This window comes from Trichechus manatus, unplaced genomic scaffold, assembly GCF_000243295.1.
Source record: "Trichechus manatus latirostris isolate Lorelei unplaced genomic scaffold, TriManLat1.0 scaffold00008, whole genome shotgun sequence".
NCBI classification, from domain to species: domain Eukaryota; kingdom Metazoa; phylum Chordata; class Mammalia; order Sirenia; family Trichechidae; genus Trichechus; species Trichechus manatus.
The window spans coordinates 7,341,314-7,358,709 of NW_004443944.1; positions in this window are offsets into that span (position 1 = coordinate 7,341,314).

The following is a 17,396-nucleotide window of genomic DNA, read 5'->3' on the forward strand; positions in this document are numbered from 1 at the left end:
ACTGCATTTACCAAATGATACAGGAATGAAGATTTCTGACCTTTTTCAACTAATGTAATATCAAATTGTAATTTTTTTTTTTTTTGAGAAAAGAACTTTGCATTCTCAGACATTTTTCCCTCCTAGTAGAATATAAGCTGAAGGAGTAGATTATCAGATCTCCTTAGATGTTCCTACAGAGGAGATTTTAAATGGAAATCTTGTCTCTATTTAAAAAATTTTTTATTGTGGTTATATATATATGTATATATATATATGCATAACAAAACATTTGCCATTTTAACAATTTTTAAGCAGCACTTCAGTGACATTAATTATATTTGCCATGTTGGGTAACTATCACCACTATCAATTTCCAAATGTGAATCTTGGAGTCCTGGGGTGGCGCAGACAGTTAACATGGTTGGCTGATAATTGAAAGCTTGGAGATTTGAGTCCACTCAGAGGCACCTTGGAAGAAAGGCCTGGTGATCTACTTCTAAAAAAATCAACCATAGTTCTATCACATGTGTCATGAGTAGGAGTCCACTGATGGCAACTGTTTTTTGTTTGTTTACTTAAAACAAACTCGGAACTCATTAAGTAGTAATCCTACATTGACTATTTCCCCCATCCTTAAATGGAAATCTTGAGGTAATTGAGTTTCCATTAATTTAATGGATTTTTGACATTTAACTTCACTGCATCCCTTGGCCGTTTGGATTCCTAAAGTCAAAATCCTGCCCCATTTCCCAGCTACCTTTCTTCTTTGGGAAAGGAAAAACAAGTATGTGTGCATATTTCAGTAAGAACTGGTTTGTTTTAGGTAAAATGGACTTTCATGTCAGTGCTGCTTAGGGGCTGTTTGCCTAGAGGTCACTCTAACAAGGCCCACCACTTCAGCTGGGCAGCAGTGAGTCAGGTTGAGTGTGGTAGGCACAGCAAGTAGGTCACAACGAGGGGAATGGAATGTGGAAAACCAGATGGCAGCCTCCACAAGCCTTGGTCACCAAAGGAGCGTGTGAGGAAGGTGTTCTCATCTGGCCACTGGAGCACAGCACACTTTCCTCACTCTCTGCCATGTATGAGCGAGGTCACTCTCTGCCATGTATGAGCGAGGCTAGGGAATGGAGATGGAGTGGGGAAGAGGGATAGTGGCCCAGGGATACCTTGGGGGAGGAGCTGGAGAGCCACACGCAGAGGAAGGAGCATTAAGGTGTGAATGATGCAGCCATACTCCATCCGTCCTGTAGGGCCCTAGCTCCTTGGGGGCTGTTGCTCTTGAGGCTCTCCCCTTGTCATGGGGCTGCCTCACCAAGGACTCAGTCTCCCAACAATAGGGGAGCAGTGTGTGACAGGAGAGGAAGAGTTTGGCAGAGCAGGCTGTTGGAGTGGATGCTGAGGCCAGCTTCTCCATGTACTTTAATGTAATGGGCCTCCTCACGCTTAGGCACCTGACTCAAATCAGACAATTCAGAGCACACAATAGGCCGAGGAGAAGCTGGAAGGAACGTGGACCACCTCGCCTCTTGTACTGCATGTACTGCATGCCAGGATGGACGCCGGGATGAGTCCCTTCCCCTCATAATGTGGGGGAGTCTCCTAGTTTCCTGGAGTCCATCACTCCTTGAGATTCTGCTTCCTCCTCTGTAAGTGGGGTGAGGATCTGGCCCTGCTTCGGATATGGGATCATAAGATAACATGTTTTGTGACATGAAGTGTAGGATGCCCAGCCTGTGGGTATAGCTTCTGTCCCCTCCTCATCACAGCCAAGGGTCTCCTCTCCCACCTGGGGCTTCCTTGGTCTCTCCAGCTTCTGGGGCAGGTGGGCCTCACCCAGCCTGTCTGGGGTAAAGCCCTCACTGGCTCGCAGGAGAACTGTGGCCACATTCCAAGTGGAAGGTGACTGAGACCTCACTGCTGCTGGTAGATTTGGAGGTTAAGAGTGTGCTCTCTGGAGTCAGATGATCTGGGTGTGAGTCCTGCCTGGAACGAGCCTCCCTGCCCCACAATCTGTGAATGTTCACTGCTTCTCAGAGCTGACCCTAAGTGTCACTCATATGGAGACTTCCCTGGTGCCCAGGGCTGAGCCTCAGCACTCCAGGTTCTGTCTCTTCCCCAGTTAAACTGCCTGGAGGACGGGGGGAGGTTGATGCACTATGTTGAATGCGAAGGTGAGAGGGAGGAAGGGAGAGAGACTGGGAGGAAGAGAAAAAGAAACATTGAATGGGTGGCATTGTGCCAGTTTGGGCTAGAGGGGAGCGGGTGCTGCAGGCTCCCCAGAAATGCATTGCCACATCTTACCTGTCACTGGAGAGCCACTCCTGACCCGCCCTCTTGCTCCACCCCACACTGTAAGAAACGGGAACAGGTGTAAGTACTGACCCCTCGAACATCCACCTCCTTGCACCACCCCCATTTCACTGTAGAACCCCTCAGTGGCCTCAGACTGCAATCTGGCTCTGATTATCTAAATTAACCAGTACTAGAGCCCCCTGCCTGTGACATTTCTCCGACACCCTGGCAAAGTCATGCCCCAGACAGACCGAAACAAACAAACGAACAAAAAACAGTTGTGTAAGGGAATTAAAAAAAAAAAAAAAAGCAGGCATCTGATAAGATCTGAAAACACCAAGTTTGAGGATTGGACGTGATTCCTTGTTTGCAGGTCCCATTTTCATCCTAGCAGCAGCCTTCTGTTTCTAAGAGAGAAATGTCCAGTAACAATGACGTAACTACACTGCGACTCCCCTCCCCCAACACATACCCTTGTAATTACCACACGGTAACCAATCTAAGAAAGATACATATATTCTTTTAAGGCAATCGCCTTCCGAGCTTGCATTACAAGGAGTCCTGCCTTATGAGTTCCCTCCATAGCAAGTATTGCCCTACGTGTTCCCACCTCAGGAAGTTCTGCCTATAATGATCTATTACCAATCAAATAATGTCTTTCAATGATCTAAGTTTGTAAATACCAATCAAGTAATGTGTTTCATATCATTTGTTCCCTCTTATAAACCGTCAGTGCTGAGTTGCCATTTTCTACTACTGGATTTGACTGCATGGATTTCAGTCCACCCCTGTTTGAACTGATTCTTTTTTTTTTTTTTTCCAGGAAATCACTCAGTTTTATATTAATAGAGTACAGATGGTTACACTATGACATTTCCTAGCATAGTCCCAAGGATTTCTGAAGGAATATTATCTTCTGCACTCTCAAGAAGTCAGGGACCACCTCACCCTGGTACCAGCAAGGGCCCCTTGTGCCCAGCACCATTTCCTCAAATTCTCTGGGTTTGCTGGAGGCCAGCTTCTCATATTGAAGCCTCTACTTATTGCAAAAACAACCCTTTGAGAGATTTATTGGCTATCTTTTCTCTATACTATCATTTCCTGCTCATTTTGTGAGCAGCTCACTGAGTTCATTACCAAATTAAGTTTGGTTGTATTGCCATCTTGTAGCCAGTCTGTTTTACTGAACTCTCTTTTCTTTCTGGTGCACCATAAGGTGTTTACACGCATTTAGGTCTTTAATACTTGTAAATTTCTCCATGAAATTTGAAATGCCATGTCCCAGAGTGAAGCAGAACCCTCTAAAGGAATTCCTGCTGATTATATGACTAAGCATTATGGCCCTGGAGCCCTGGTGGTGCACTGGTTAAGAGCTATGGGTGCTAACTAAAAGGTCAGCAGTTGGAATCCACCAGCTGCTCTTTGAAAACCCTATGGGACGGTTCTACTCTATCCTATACGGTCACTATGAGTCGGAATCAACTGGATGGCAATGGGTATTATGGCCCTAGTTCAGTCTTGTATTTAAGTAGATGGCATGGAGGTTTGGAGGGAAATTTAAAGGACCAGTGGCCATTGTGGTGGTCATTGAGTTAATTAAGTCGAATTTTCTGTGCAGAAATTAGAGGCTAAGGGCTTATGAATAAAACTAAAGCAATGGGAGCCGTTTTGTAATTGGTATTTGGAAGTTTCCAAAAGAAACCACAATGATAAATTTGCCTCCTTGCAGGAGACTGTTTCAAAACGGGCTAAAGAAATAAAGGGTTAGAAAGTGTCAGAACACATTAACCTCGAAGACTATCTACCCGCCACAGCCTATATACCCTCCATTTTCCCAAAATGACACCCTTTCTCAAAATAGCTCCTTTTTCCAAAATTCTTCCCTTTCCCGAAATGACTCCCTCTCTAAAAATGGCTCACTCTCCCCAAATGGCTCCTGTCTTAGTCATCTAGTGCTTCTCTAACAGAAATACCATAAGTGGATGGCTTTAACAAAGAGAAGTTTATTCTCTCACAGTCCAGTAGTCTACAAGTCCAAATTCAGGGTGTCAGCTCCAGAAGAAGGCTTTCTTTCTCTGTCGGCTCTGGAGGAAGGTCCTTGTGATACATCAGTCCTCCCTTGGTCTGGGAGCTTCTCTGCTCAGGAACCTTAGGTCCAAAGGATGCGCTTTGCTCCTCGCACTGCTTTCTTGGTGGTATGAGGTTCCCATGTGTCTCTGCTTGCTTCTCTTTTTTATATCTCAAAAGAGATTGAATTAAGACACTATCTAATCTTGTAAACCTCATCAGTATAACCTCATCACAGTGATAGGATTTACAACACATGAGGAGATCACATATAACCTCATCATAGTGATAGAGTTTACAACACATAAGGAAATCACATCAGATTATGCAATCATACAATAGTGGGAATCATGACCCAGTCAAGTTGACAGATATTTTTGGGGGACACAATTCAATCCATGACAGCTCCCTTTCCCAAAATAGCTTCCTCTCTCAAATGGTGAAATCTCACATCTGTAGCCCAACACCAGCCTCTGATGCCCAGATCCCATGCTTTTCCTCTGCCCCTCCAGCAGCTATTCCCTGTACCCCTCTTCACCTACATACTCCACTGAAAACCCCCTTACTGAACCTCCATATTATCTCAAGGAACTTCTAGAAGAACTAAAACTCATTTATGAAATGCTTTTTAAAATTAAATATCCTGAAGAGGCTCAGAAGCCACAACAATATACTTTTGCCCCCTGATCAAAAGAAGAATTTCACTCTAATGTTAAGGATTTTCCTAACCCTCATGAAGATTCTCACAAATTCACTCAAGAATTTAGAGTCTTGGCTGATCCCTATGAACCTGGTCCAGCAGACTTATATAACTTAATAAATTCACTCATAGGGCCAGATGATGCTCAAAGGAGGACATAAAAGGCCCAGTGGAATACTCCTACAGAATCCCTAACCATAGAAATAGTAGCACATACCAGAGATATTGCCACAAACCTTATTGAAGCTATCCTATTTTTCCAAAAGAAAAAAGAAATAGATTGGACCAAGGTTCAGGGTTGCAATCAAAATGAAGGTGAAATATTTATGATTATAGGGACCGTTTAACTAAACTTTTTCAAGAAAACTCTGATTTAACTTAAAAGAGTCTGAATCCCATATTGCTTTCAATTCCCTTTTTGTCAATGGCCTCCATACAGAGCTTGCTAAGTTAGCAAAATGCCATAAACTAGATTGGGAAAATGAAACACTTCACAGTTAGCCACTCTAGTTTATAAGCGGTCTCAAACTCTTAAACAGCAGGCTAGGGAAGCTGAACTAAGAACTAAAGCTAAACAATGTCAACTTATAGGTCTGCAATTACAGTAGTTGCAGACCTAGCCTCAAAATACTTTCCCCACACAGAACAGTTTCACCCGACATATGGCTAAGAATGGGCCCTGTTAACTTGCCCCTTTTTGCTACTACTGAAAAAGCCTGGACATTTTGAAAGGGGATGTTTAAAACTAAAAATAATTTGGGCAACATAACACCAGATGTAGCCCAGAAGGAGAGAGAATGAAGGGGCTGTGGGGACAAATAGGGCTTTCCTATGGTAGCACTAAACTCTTAGGGAGAAAATACTACTCAGATAAAAGGAGAACCATGCAGATTTTTAACTGACACAGGTGTTATCTTATCTGCAATAAACCTCACAAATTTACAAAAGCCCTTGCTCTGCAGTTATAAACTTTAAGAGTCATGTCAGTTACTAGTGAAGAACAGATTTTAACCCATTCTCTGCCTTTTCTGTCTCTGTAGGTCCTGTAGAGGACAAGCAACCATTTTGACTTAGCTTAAATACTCCAGTAAATTTATTAGGAAGAGATCTGTACCCAAAGGGAATTGTCAAATAAAATTCTCTAGAACAGGAGAAATGCTATTAGATTTACCTGAAGCCAATCAACAGGTAGACTCTATGATAGAAAATACTTTAAGTGAAGAAGCCTACTGCTATTCACACTACCTAGCTTACCACCACAAGAAAGTCATTCCCCTACTTTATCCAATACTATGAAATGTCTTTCTTCTGTATTTGAAAGTTTATGGGCTACTACTTCTGCTGAGGTTGGTTGGTTACTATCAGCTGAACCAATTAAAATTCAAATAGATTCCTCTAAACTCTTACCTAAAATTTCTCAACACCATTTAAAATGAGAAGCTGCGGAAAGACTTGTTTTGACTAAAGGCTTAATAATACTTCTGCACTGATCCTTGCAATACTTCCATTTTTCCCTGTTAAGAAACCCAACAATCAGGACTGGAGATTTATACAAGACTTGTGTGCTATTAATCATATAGTAATCCCAGGATTCCCCATAGTTTCTAACCCTAGCTGCTCCTCTCTAATGTCCCCCTGAAGTGATTCACTTTACAGTAGTCAAACTTTGTGGGGCTATTTTTAGCATTCCAGTCCATCTGGACTGTCAATATTTATTTGCCATAACTTTAGGGGACCAACAATTTACCTGGACTGTCATGCCACAAGGTTTCCCTGAATCCCCCACCTATTTGTTCTCAGATTTTACATGTAGATTTACAGAATTTACACTTCACACAGGTCTACATTATTACAATATGTGGATGCTTTACTGTTCTGCTCTAAACATCAACAGGCATGTCTTACCTATAGTATCCTGTTGTTACAACATTTGGCCAGAGAGGTCACAAGGCTTCCAGAGAAAAATTATTTAGCCCAACCTTTTGTTAAGTACTTGTTGTTGTTAGGTGCCATTGAGTCGGTTCCGACTCATAGTGACCCCATAGCGACCTCATAGTGCAACAGAATGAAGCACTGCTCAGTCCTGCGCCATCCTCACAATTGTTATGCTTGAGCCCATTGTTGCAGCCACTGTGTCTATCAATCCATCTTGTTGAGGGTTTTCCTCTTTTTTGCTGGCCCTCTTCTTTACCAAATATGATGTCCTTCTCTAGGGGCTGACCCCTGCTGATAACATGCCCAAAATATGTGAGACGTAGTCTCACCATCCTTGCTTCTAAGGAGCATACTGGTCATACTTTTTCCAAGACAGATTTTTCATTTTTTTGGAAGTCCATAGTATATTCAATATTACTCGCCAATACCATAATTCAAAGGCATCAATTCTTCTTTGGTCTTGCTTATTCATCGTCCAGCTTTCACATGCATATGAGGTGGTTGAAAAAACAATGGCTTGAGTCAGGCACACCTTGGTCTTCAAAGTGACATCTTTGCTTTTCAACACTTTAAAGAGGTCTTTTGCTGCCGATTTCCCCATTGCAATGTGTCTTTTGATGTCTTGACTGCTGCTTCCAGAGGTGTTGATTGTGGATCCAAGGAAAATTAAATCCTTGACAACCTCAATCTTTTCCCCATTTATCATGATGTTGCTTATTGGTCCAATTGTGAGGATTTTTGTTTTCTTTATGTTGAGGCATAATCCATACTGAAGGCTGTGGTTTTTCATCTTCATCAGTAAGTGCTTCAAGTCTTCTTCACATTCAGCAAGTAAGGTTGTGTCATCTGTGTAATTCAGATTGTTAATGAGTCTCCCTCCAATCCTGACGCTGCATTCTTCTTCATATAATCCAGCGCTCAGATATGTTAAGTACTTGGGACATATTATTTCAGTAAAAGGCGTACTATAGAGCCAATAAGAAAAGAGACCTTCTTAGCTTATCCTTTCTCTACAACTAAGAAACAAGAGGATTTCTAGGACTCTGCAGGTATTGCATAACTTGGATACCTACTTTTTCTCTGCTGGCTCAACCTTTTTATCATTATCTAAAGGATTCAGAGCTTTACCCTTTCCCACTCTCCAAGAATAGCTGAAACAGTATAACTCAACTAAAAGAAGAATTAACACTTCTGTTCTAGAGTTTCCTAATTATAATTTAGAATTTTCACTTTTTGTCCATGAGATTTCAGGGAATGCTCTAAGAGTCCATACTCAAAAACACAGAGAACAACAGAGACCCACTGTTTATTATACCAAACAGCTGGGCCCCATCACAAGGGATAACTCCTTGCCTTAGAGCACTCGCTACGATCGCTGGACTAGTCAGCACCACAGCACATATTGTTTTAGGAAATTTTCTTCACATTTATGTCCCTCATGTGGTGACACCCATTTTATATTCAATGCTTATTCAACACCTATCAACCAGCAGGCTGACTTCTTGTGAAGTTCTTTGGGCCACTTCTAATATTCATTTACATATTATAACATCTCTGAATCCAGCTACATTGTTACCTTTACCTAATAACGATGACCATCAACAGCATGATTGCTTAAATCTTACCGTACACCTTTGTCTCCTAGACCAGCTTTACAAGAAACCCCCTTATCAAATCAGTTTAGTTCTATTTGTTGACAGGTCATATTTAAAGCTTGAACCTACCAACTCTCATTGCCAGGGGGCATATGCCATCACTACCTCAACTGAGGTCCTCAAAAGTAATACTCTTCCTGAGTCACTTCAGCTCAGCAAGCTGAACTTATTGAACTCACGAAGGCTTGGAAACAGGCTTGTGGACAGTCAGTAAATATTTTTACTGATCTAGGTATGCTTTGGAGTTACTCATGGTTTTGGCATGTTATGGAAACAAAGGGAGTTCCTGACTTCTTCTGGGAGCCAAATTAAAAATGGACCCTTAGTAGTAGGCCTCTTAGAAGACCTTTTGCTCCCCTCTGAGATTGCTGTAATTAAAATACAGGCCCACCAACCCAAAGGAGCTCCATGAACAGAGGAAATTAAAGGAAATAGCTGACAGAGAAGCTAAACAAGCCACTTCCCAATCACCATTTAAAGTTGCTGCACTCTTTCATGACCACGATAATTACACTTGTGGTCATGATAAAATGAGGGAATACATGACAATAATAAAACAGTTAGGAGGCCTGTAAATATGGCACCTGTAAAATGTTGCCCACCAAAATTTGAGCCCCCAAAATTTTTAGAATCACTTTTTAAACATCAAGAGTTAACTTCCACAGAGGAAATTACAGAATGGGAACAAGCCAGCTGCCATCAGGATCCAAACTACTGGACTGTGGATAGGGCCTAATGAAAAACCGGTTTTGCCAGAATGCTTACACATTCCTATGGTTTGAAATTACTGGAATGATAATATAGGAATAATGACAGATGAACTAATCAGGGCTCTAGAGGCCCATTGATGGGGAGATTTTTCTGTCCCTGTATACCATATTTTTTCTCATGGTTTTAAAAATCACACCCCACTTGTTTCAATCCTATTGATGCTCCTCAAGATATTAACAGTTATTTATGGCCCCTCATGTTGGGGAACTATTTCAGATGATGAACAACCCCTTAACATGCTTGTAGAGAATCCCTGTAGGCCTGAAGTAATTGTCTTAAAGGATTTATTTGACCATCAAAAATCCACACAATCAGGTAGCAAAATGGAAGAAACATGGTTGTTCCCAATACTTCACTTCTGGGATATGGATGGAACCCCACGAGAACTTAGTTCTCCCCAAATTCCTGCAAGCCCCTGTATTTAAGGCATTGCACATGCATACCCATTTGGGAAGAAATAAGATGATAGAATTTTTAAAGAAATATTGGTGAGGCATTTTTATGAAGATGCTGAACAAGTGGCTTCCCAATGTTCAATTTGCTCTCAATTTAATTCAGATAAACCTTATAAAGCTCTGCCTGGGAGATTTCCCTTGCTGTCTGTAACAATGCTTGAATGGCAGATTGATTTTTATACACCTCCCCCCTTCAAGTGATTACAAGTTTGTATTAGTCATGATTTGTAGATTTTCTCACTGGGTGGAAGCTTTCTCCTGTTGTTGAGCTACTGCCGTGTTTATGGCTAAGAAGCTTCTTGAGAACATTATTCCCACTTGGAGAGAACCAAGGGTCCTTTGTAGTGACGAAGGCACACATTTTACTGGGCAAATAATTAAGGAAATATGTGAAATCTTCCCCAATTTTCAAAGACTTCATTATCTTTATCACCCTCAATCCTCTGGTCCAGTTGAAAGAACTAATAGTATAATATAAAGTCAACTACCCAAACTTTCCAAATCTTTAAAATTGCGTTGGACTAAGGTGCCTCTGGTCCTTTTAAATTTAAGAACTACTCCATTTTGACCTCACAAATTTTCTCCTCATTAAATTATCACTGGATGGCCAATGGCCCTCCCCTGTTGAGTTACATGCCCTGATTCAAATTTAATTCAATCTGATTTGTTTCAATATTGTAAATCTTTGATCCTATATTCTAAAGAAGACACAGGTTAAGGAAGTTTTTGGTAATGAAAAGCAAGAAATATCTAAATTACCTAATGTTCAACTTGGAGATTATGTTTACTGGAAAAAAAAACCAGCAATTAAAATATTCTCTGTAACCTTGGAAAGGATCTTCTTTGGTCCTTCTCAGTAATCCTTGTGCCATTAATTTACAGGAACTTAAGGCTTGGATTCATTTATCCCAATTGAAAAAAGCTCGGACTCCTGAATGGGCTGTTGATGTGGAATTAAAACTCGAACATCACAAGGAAGAGAAGCAAATGACAGCTAGGTAGACTGCTTTCCTGAAATCTTCGGACCTGACCTGAAACTGCCTATGCAACCTGTGGTAAAAGTTGAACTATTTGCCTTTTTCTCTATTATTTTTGATATCTTTGTATTATTAACTGTTATGCATGATTGCAGAATTATATCCTGGTTGATCATGTTATGCAAATTGTAATCTTTGAAATAAGTTGTTTAAATGAGGGCTTTAACTCTTTTTGAATTTTTCTTAGTCACTGGAATCATAATTTTTAGTTGTGCGTATTTTGATGGTTTTAATGATCTAACTCATTTGTAGTGCCACATTCTGATCAGTATAGTCATTTTTGCTTAATTTGGATGTATAACTTGCCATTGCTTTTGAAATAGCATTTTGTTTTATAAACTTGAACTTTTAGAACAAAAAAGAAATTTCAGTGTAGAGGTACTAAGAATTTGTTTTCCGATTATTCTAATCCTTTTTATTGTCATTGGACTCCTACTGTGAGTTATTATTCTTTGTTTTAATATCTTGTTCTTCCTCTGAAAATGCAAACCTCTTTTTATAACACTGCTTTTACAGAATAATTGTATTTCTTATGACCTGTCTCGGATTGGAATCTGTATTAGTTCCTTTCTTTATATTCTAAGCACATTTTAATAATTATTGCTGCCTGTCTTAGTCATCTAGTGCTGCTATAACAGAAATACCACAAGTCGATGGCTTTAACAAAGAGAAGTTTATTTCCTCACAGTCAAAGTAGGCTAAAAGTCCAAATTCAGGGTGTCAGCTCCAGGGGAAGTCTTTCTCTCTCTGTCGGCCTTCTCATCAGTGTTCCCCCGGACTAGGAGCTTCTCGGCACAGGGACCCCTGTCCAAAGGACACACTCTGCTCCTGGCACTGCTTTCTTGATGGTATGAGGTCCCCCTGTCTCACTGCTCACTTCTGTCTTTTATATCTCAAGAGATTGCCTCAGGACACAATCCAGTCTTGTAGGTCAGGTCCTGCCTTACTAATACAACTGCCACCCATCCTCCCTCATTAACATCACAGAGGCAGGTTTACAACATACAGGAAAATCACACAGTACCAGGAATCATGGCCTAGCCAAATTGATACACACATTTTTGGGGGGACATAATTCAAACCATGACACTACCATTTATATTCTTTAACCACTTGCTATTGATGCCGGTCAGAGATTAATTTAGGATGACACATGAATGTTGGAGTAACATTGTACCTTTTTATCATTAGCTTTCTAACCATATTTGTCCCTTATTGGTTAGTAGCCTTTTTATCCTCCTTCAGGCCTTTCACTGCTGAAATTTATTTTGTCATCACTATTATTTGTGTGCTAGTAACCCTTGTTTATTTCTTTTGAGCTGTGTTTCTTCACTATGAAGTCCTTCTTAAACTTTCTGCCCATAGTGCTGTTCATCGCAACTCCCATTAATTCTTGGCATGAGAGTGCTTTTGTTAAGCTTGCTCAGGTAGTTGCATGATTCAGAAATTTTACCGAATGCTAGATCTGTCATTCTTTACCCAAAACTGTACATGAGAATTCCGATCTATTAGCTACTCCCATACTGAATTATATTTTTGTTCCCCTTGCTACCATCAATTTTAACATCACCTCTGGACGAGCCATACTTTCGAGACTGTGGCATCCTCCTTAGATTCCAACTGCTTTAGTCATCTAGTGCTGCTATAACAGAAATACCACAAGTGGATGGCTTTAACAAGGAGGAATATATTTCTCACAGTCTAGTAGGCTATGAGTCCAAATTCAGGGGGTCAGCTTCAGAGGAAGGCTTTCTCTCTCTGTCAGCTCTGGAGGAAGGTCCTCCTCGTCATCAGTCTTCCCCCAGACTAGGAGCTTCTCTGGGCAGGAACCTCGGGTCCAAAGGACATGCTCTGCTCCCAGTGCTTCTTTCTTGATGGTATGAGGTCCTCCTGTCTCTCTGCTCACTTCTCTCTTTTATATCTCAAAAGATTGCCTCAGGACACAATCCAGTCTTGTATATTGAGTCCTACCTTACTAACACAACTGACACCCATCCTCCCTCAATAACATAATAGAGGCAGGATTTACAACATATAGGAAGCTCATGCAATACCAGGAATCATGGCCCAGCCAAACTGATACATTCTTTGGGGAACATAATTCAATCCATGACACCAACTAAACTCCAACTCCCATATTTCAGTCTGACTTGGATTAGAGTTAAAAGTGCTCCAAAATATCCTCAATCTTCTCTTCAGATAGTAAAAATGAGCTCTTAATTTCATACAATGCCCCTCCCAGATATTGAAACATGGCTTTTTTAGGAAATTTAACAGCACGTCTACAAGGAAAAAGGTCTTTTTGTGTCGAAATGTGGAATTGGTAAGGTTAGAACAGCTGTCTATTTGCAACAACTGCTTGAGATACAATTGCTTAAACAGATGAATTAAACCATCCCTCTCCCAGGGAAAGATGCCAGGACTTGCATAATATGTGCCTCATATGGATATGTATTTTTTATGTGGCGGGTGCACATACCCCACCTTTGCCAATTCACATCCAAATAATGAGTCCTATACCTGGGCTTTATCCTGTTTGGATGATTCGAATATGATAGACCAATGTACCTTAGGTCATATAGGAACCCTTTAGACTTCCATTCTTACGATGAGAGTTTACATTGGACTGACCACTTGAAATGATTAGAATTGAGGAGAGACGAATGGTCAAGAGATGAGCAAGGGAGAGATGGAAGGAACCCCTTAAAGGAGTTCCTTTGTTAAGGTTATAATTTTTTGAGAATATTCTTCCCTTGGTATGGAGTAGGAGATTTAGAACGTGCCATCTGTAACACCTTCTGAACCATGGAAGGAATAGCAGATTATGTTACCAGTGCTATGAATGCTCAAGAGAAATCACTGAACTCACTTGCTAAAGTAGTTTTAGACCATCAAATTGCCCTAGATTTCCTGTTAGCCAAGCAAGGAGTGGTCTGTGCTATAGCTAAGACCTCTTGCTGCACCTGGATTAACACCTCAGGAGAGGTGGAACAAGATATGAAACTAATTTGCCAGAAAGCTGCTTGGCTCCATATACTTCAACCCTCAGACTCCCCTTTTCTAGCTGTTTTCAGCTGGCTACCCTCAGGTGTTGGATCATGGATTAAGTCTATATTGTCCACTGAATTAATAATACTCATTGTCATTGTAATAATCATAGGGACTATTAGATGTTATATGAATCTTTTGACAAATGCCGTTACCCAAAAGACCCATTTAATGCCTATGAAAATAATAATGTACATTGACAGTACCTATATTTCAGATGGACTTGAACCCACTCCTTGAGTAAGACATCAGATGTCTGGTTATTTCCTTAATGTGCCATGCCCTATTCTACCCCTCAAATAGTAAAACCACAGAAGCGAGAATCTAAAGCTATGGCATGGTGAAGATGTCAAATAGTGCCCAGCTATCTTTTCACAATGTTCTGCTGTTATTCATAGTTCCATTTCTTTCTTTTTTTTGAATCCTCAGTAGGCACTCTTAGAAGTGACAGTCAAGAAATCAAACGATGTGTTGCATTTGGACAAATCTGCTGCAAAAGACCTTTTAGAAATATTAAGAAGCAGGGATGTCACATTGAGGACTGGGGTGCACTTGACCTAGACTCTAATATTTTCAGTTGCCTCATATGCATGTGACAGTTGGATAGTGAATAAAGAAGACTGAAGAAGAATTGGCGCCTTTCTATTAGGGTGCTGGCAAAGAACAGTGAATGTGCCGTGGACTGCCTGAATAGTGGACAAATGTGTCTTGAAAGAAGTACTGGGCACCGGTGTGTTCTGTTGTGTGTGGAGTCACTATTAGTCAGAGCTAGCTCGATGGCACCTAACAATAATAACGTTTTCACACACATATCAACCTAGGTCTTAAAGACTTATTAAATAAGCATCCATCCAGAATAAACATATGTTCAAAGTCCATGCAGAAGAAAGCCTGCTTTCAGAATAGCGATTAGTGAGCTGATCAAAGAATTTCTCTCTAAATCCTTGATCAAAACCTGAGAACGTGTAAAGGAATTTTAAAAAGTCGACATACCTGATAAGATCTGAAATGGCTAGTTTGTGGATTGGGTATGATTCCTTGTTTGCTGGTTCTGTTTTCACACTAGCAACAGGCATGTTCCGTGCTGTTTCTAACAGAAGAATGTCAGGTTAATGATGATGTAACTACAGTGTGACCCCCCACACACACACACATACCCTTGTAATTACCACACTGTAACCTAACTAAGAAAGGTATGTAATTTCTTTTAAGCCAATTGCTTTACAAGCTTGCATTACATGAGTTCCTGCCTTATGAGTTCTAGTCACAGGAAGTGCTGCCTTATAATTACCTATTACCAACCAAGTAATGTCTTTCCATGATCTAAGTTTGTAAATATGAATCAAGTAATGTGTTTCATGTCTTTTCTTCTCCTCTTATGAAATGTCACTACTGAGTTGCCATTTTGGATTACTGGGTTCCACTGCATGGGTATAAGTCTATCCCCTGCTCAAGCTGATTCTTTTTTTTTTTCAATAAACCTCTCCATTTTACATTAATCAGAGTACATATGGTTACAGTACAACACAGTTTCTGTGGAGTTGATTCTGATTCGTGGCTAGCCCATGTGTTTCAGAGTAAACCTGTGCTCCACAGGGCTGCCAATGGCTACAACTTTTCAAAAGTAGATCACCAGGACTTTCTCCCAAGGTACCTCTGGGTCAGTTTGAACTGCCATCCTTTTGGATAGTAGCCAAGCACTTAACTCTTTGTAGCATCCAGGAATACAGACAGATACTCAGAAATCTGCTGAGGGGTTGCTAGGGCAAGGCGACTTTAAGCAATACAACAGGAGGCTGAAAGACCCAGGGGCTTGAGAAATCAGCCACCTTGTGGTTTCCACTGGTCATTGTTAACACCGGCGCTGTGGACGGACTTCACAGTTGTTGTTTTAACCCCTACAATAGCCCTGCAAGTAAGTCATGACTATCTTCATCTCCCAGATGAGGCAGGGAGAGGTTGAATCACAAAACCAAGTCACACAGAGAGCAAGTGGCGACCCTGGATCAAAACCCAGTCCCTGCGACTCCAAAAAACCCGTCTGCTTCCCCCACATACTGCAGTTGCCAAGGCCCCTGCAGGTGGGTTAGAAGGGGATTTGGATGTGGACTCACCTTCCCCTTCCAGGACCGTCAGATGGCTGCTCAAACACATCCCCACCCAGGCTCCCAGAACCTGCTGCTCTGTGCAACCTCCAGATCAGGGTGCTCTCCTGCCCTCGTGATGGCAGACCTCCCTTCCTGTGCCTAAGTGCAGCCAGGGCTCCCTGGCCTGTTTGAGATTGAATGTGGCAGTGGATGAATTTTGGGAGAGAGGCAGGGAAGGGAGGTGGTGAGTTCATGGCTCGTTTATTCGGCTGCAAACTACTGTGCTTAGGTTTCCTGCAAAGAGGCTGTGTGGACACGTTTCAGGCAAAATTTAAACATGAAGGGGCCCTGGAAAGGCCAGGAGTTCTGGCTCTTCTCCAGGCAATGATACTAGTTGCACTTGACCAGGTGAGGTGTGAGGAGCAGGCCGTGAACACAGCCCAGGGCTCTTCCCTACTACAGCCTTGAGTCTCTGCCTGGGTCAAGGTACTACAGATGTTCTAGGTTGTACCAGTCAGAGAAAAAGAAGTAATAGGATATATATATGTATGTATAAAAAGTAGCCCTGGTGGCGAAGTGGTTAAGAGCTCGGCTGCTAACCAAAAGTTCAGCAGTTCAAATCCACCAGCCACTCCTTAGAAACCCTATAAGGCAGTTCTCTTCTGTCCTGTAGGGTCACTTTGAGTCAGAACGAACTCAATGACACCTAACAACAACCTGTATAAAAAAAACAAAACAAATCTCATTTCCATTGAGTCGGTTCCTACTCATATATTCATATATGTTTATGTGTGTGTGTGTGTGTGTGTGTATTCCATATAAGCATATCCCCCATGCATCTGTTAGTTTGTGTTACTGTGGGGGCTTGCTTGTTGCTGTGATGCTGGAAGATATGCCATCGATATTCAAATACCTGCAGGATCACCCATGGTGGATAGGTTTCAGCTGAGCTTCCAGACTAGGAAGGACCTGGCAGTCTACCCTTTGAAAAGAGTTAGCCAGTGAAAACCTTATGAATAACAGCTGATCATTGTCTGATATAGTGCCAGAAGATGAGCCCCTCAGGTTGGAAGGCGCTCAAAAAATGAGTGGGGAAGAGCTGTCTTCTCAAAGTAGAGTCAAACTTCATGAAGTGGATGGAGTCAAGCTTTCGGGATCTTCATTTCCTGGTATGGCATGACTCAAAATGAGAAGAAACAGCTGCCAACATCCATTATTAATAGGAATGTGAGAAGTGGGAATTATGAATCTAGGAAAATTGGTAATCGTCGAAAATGAAATGGGAAGCATAAACACTGATATCCTAGGCATTAATGAGCTGAAATGGACCAGTATTGGCCATTTTGAATTGGAGAATCCTGTGGTCT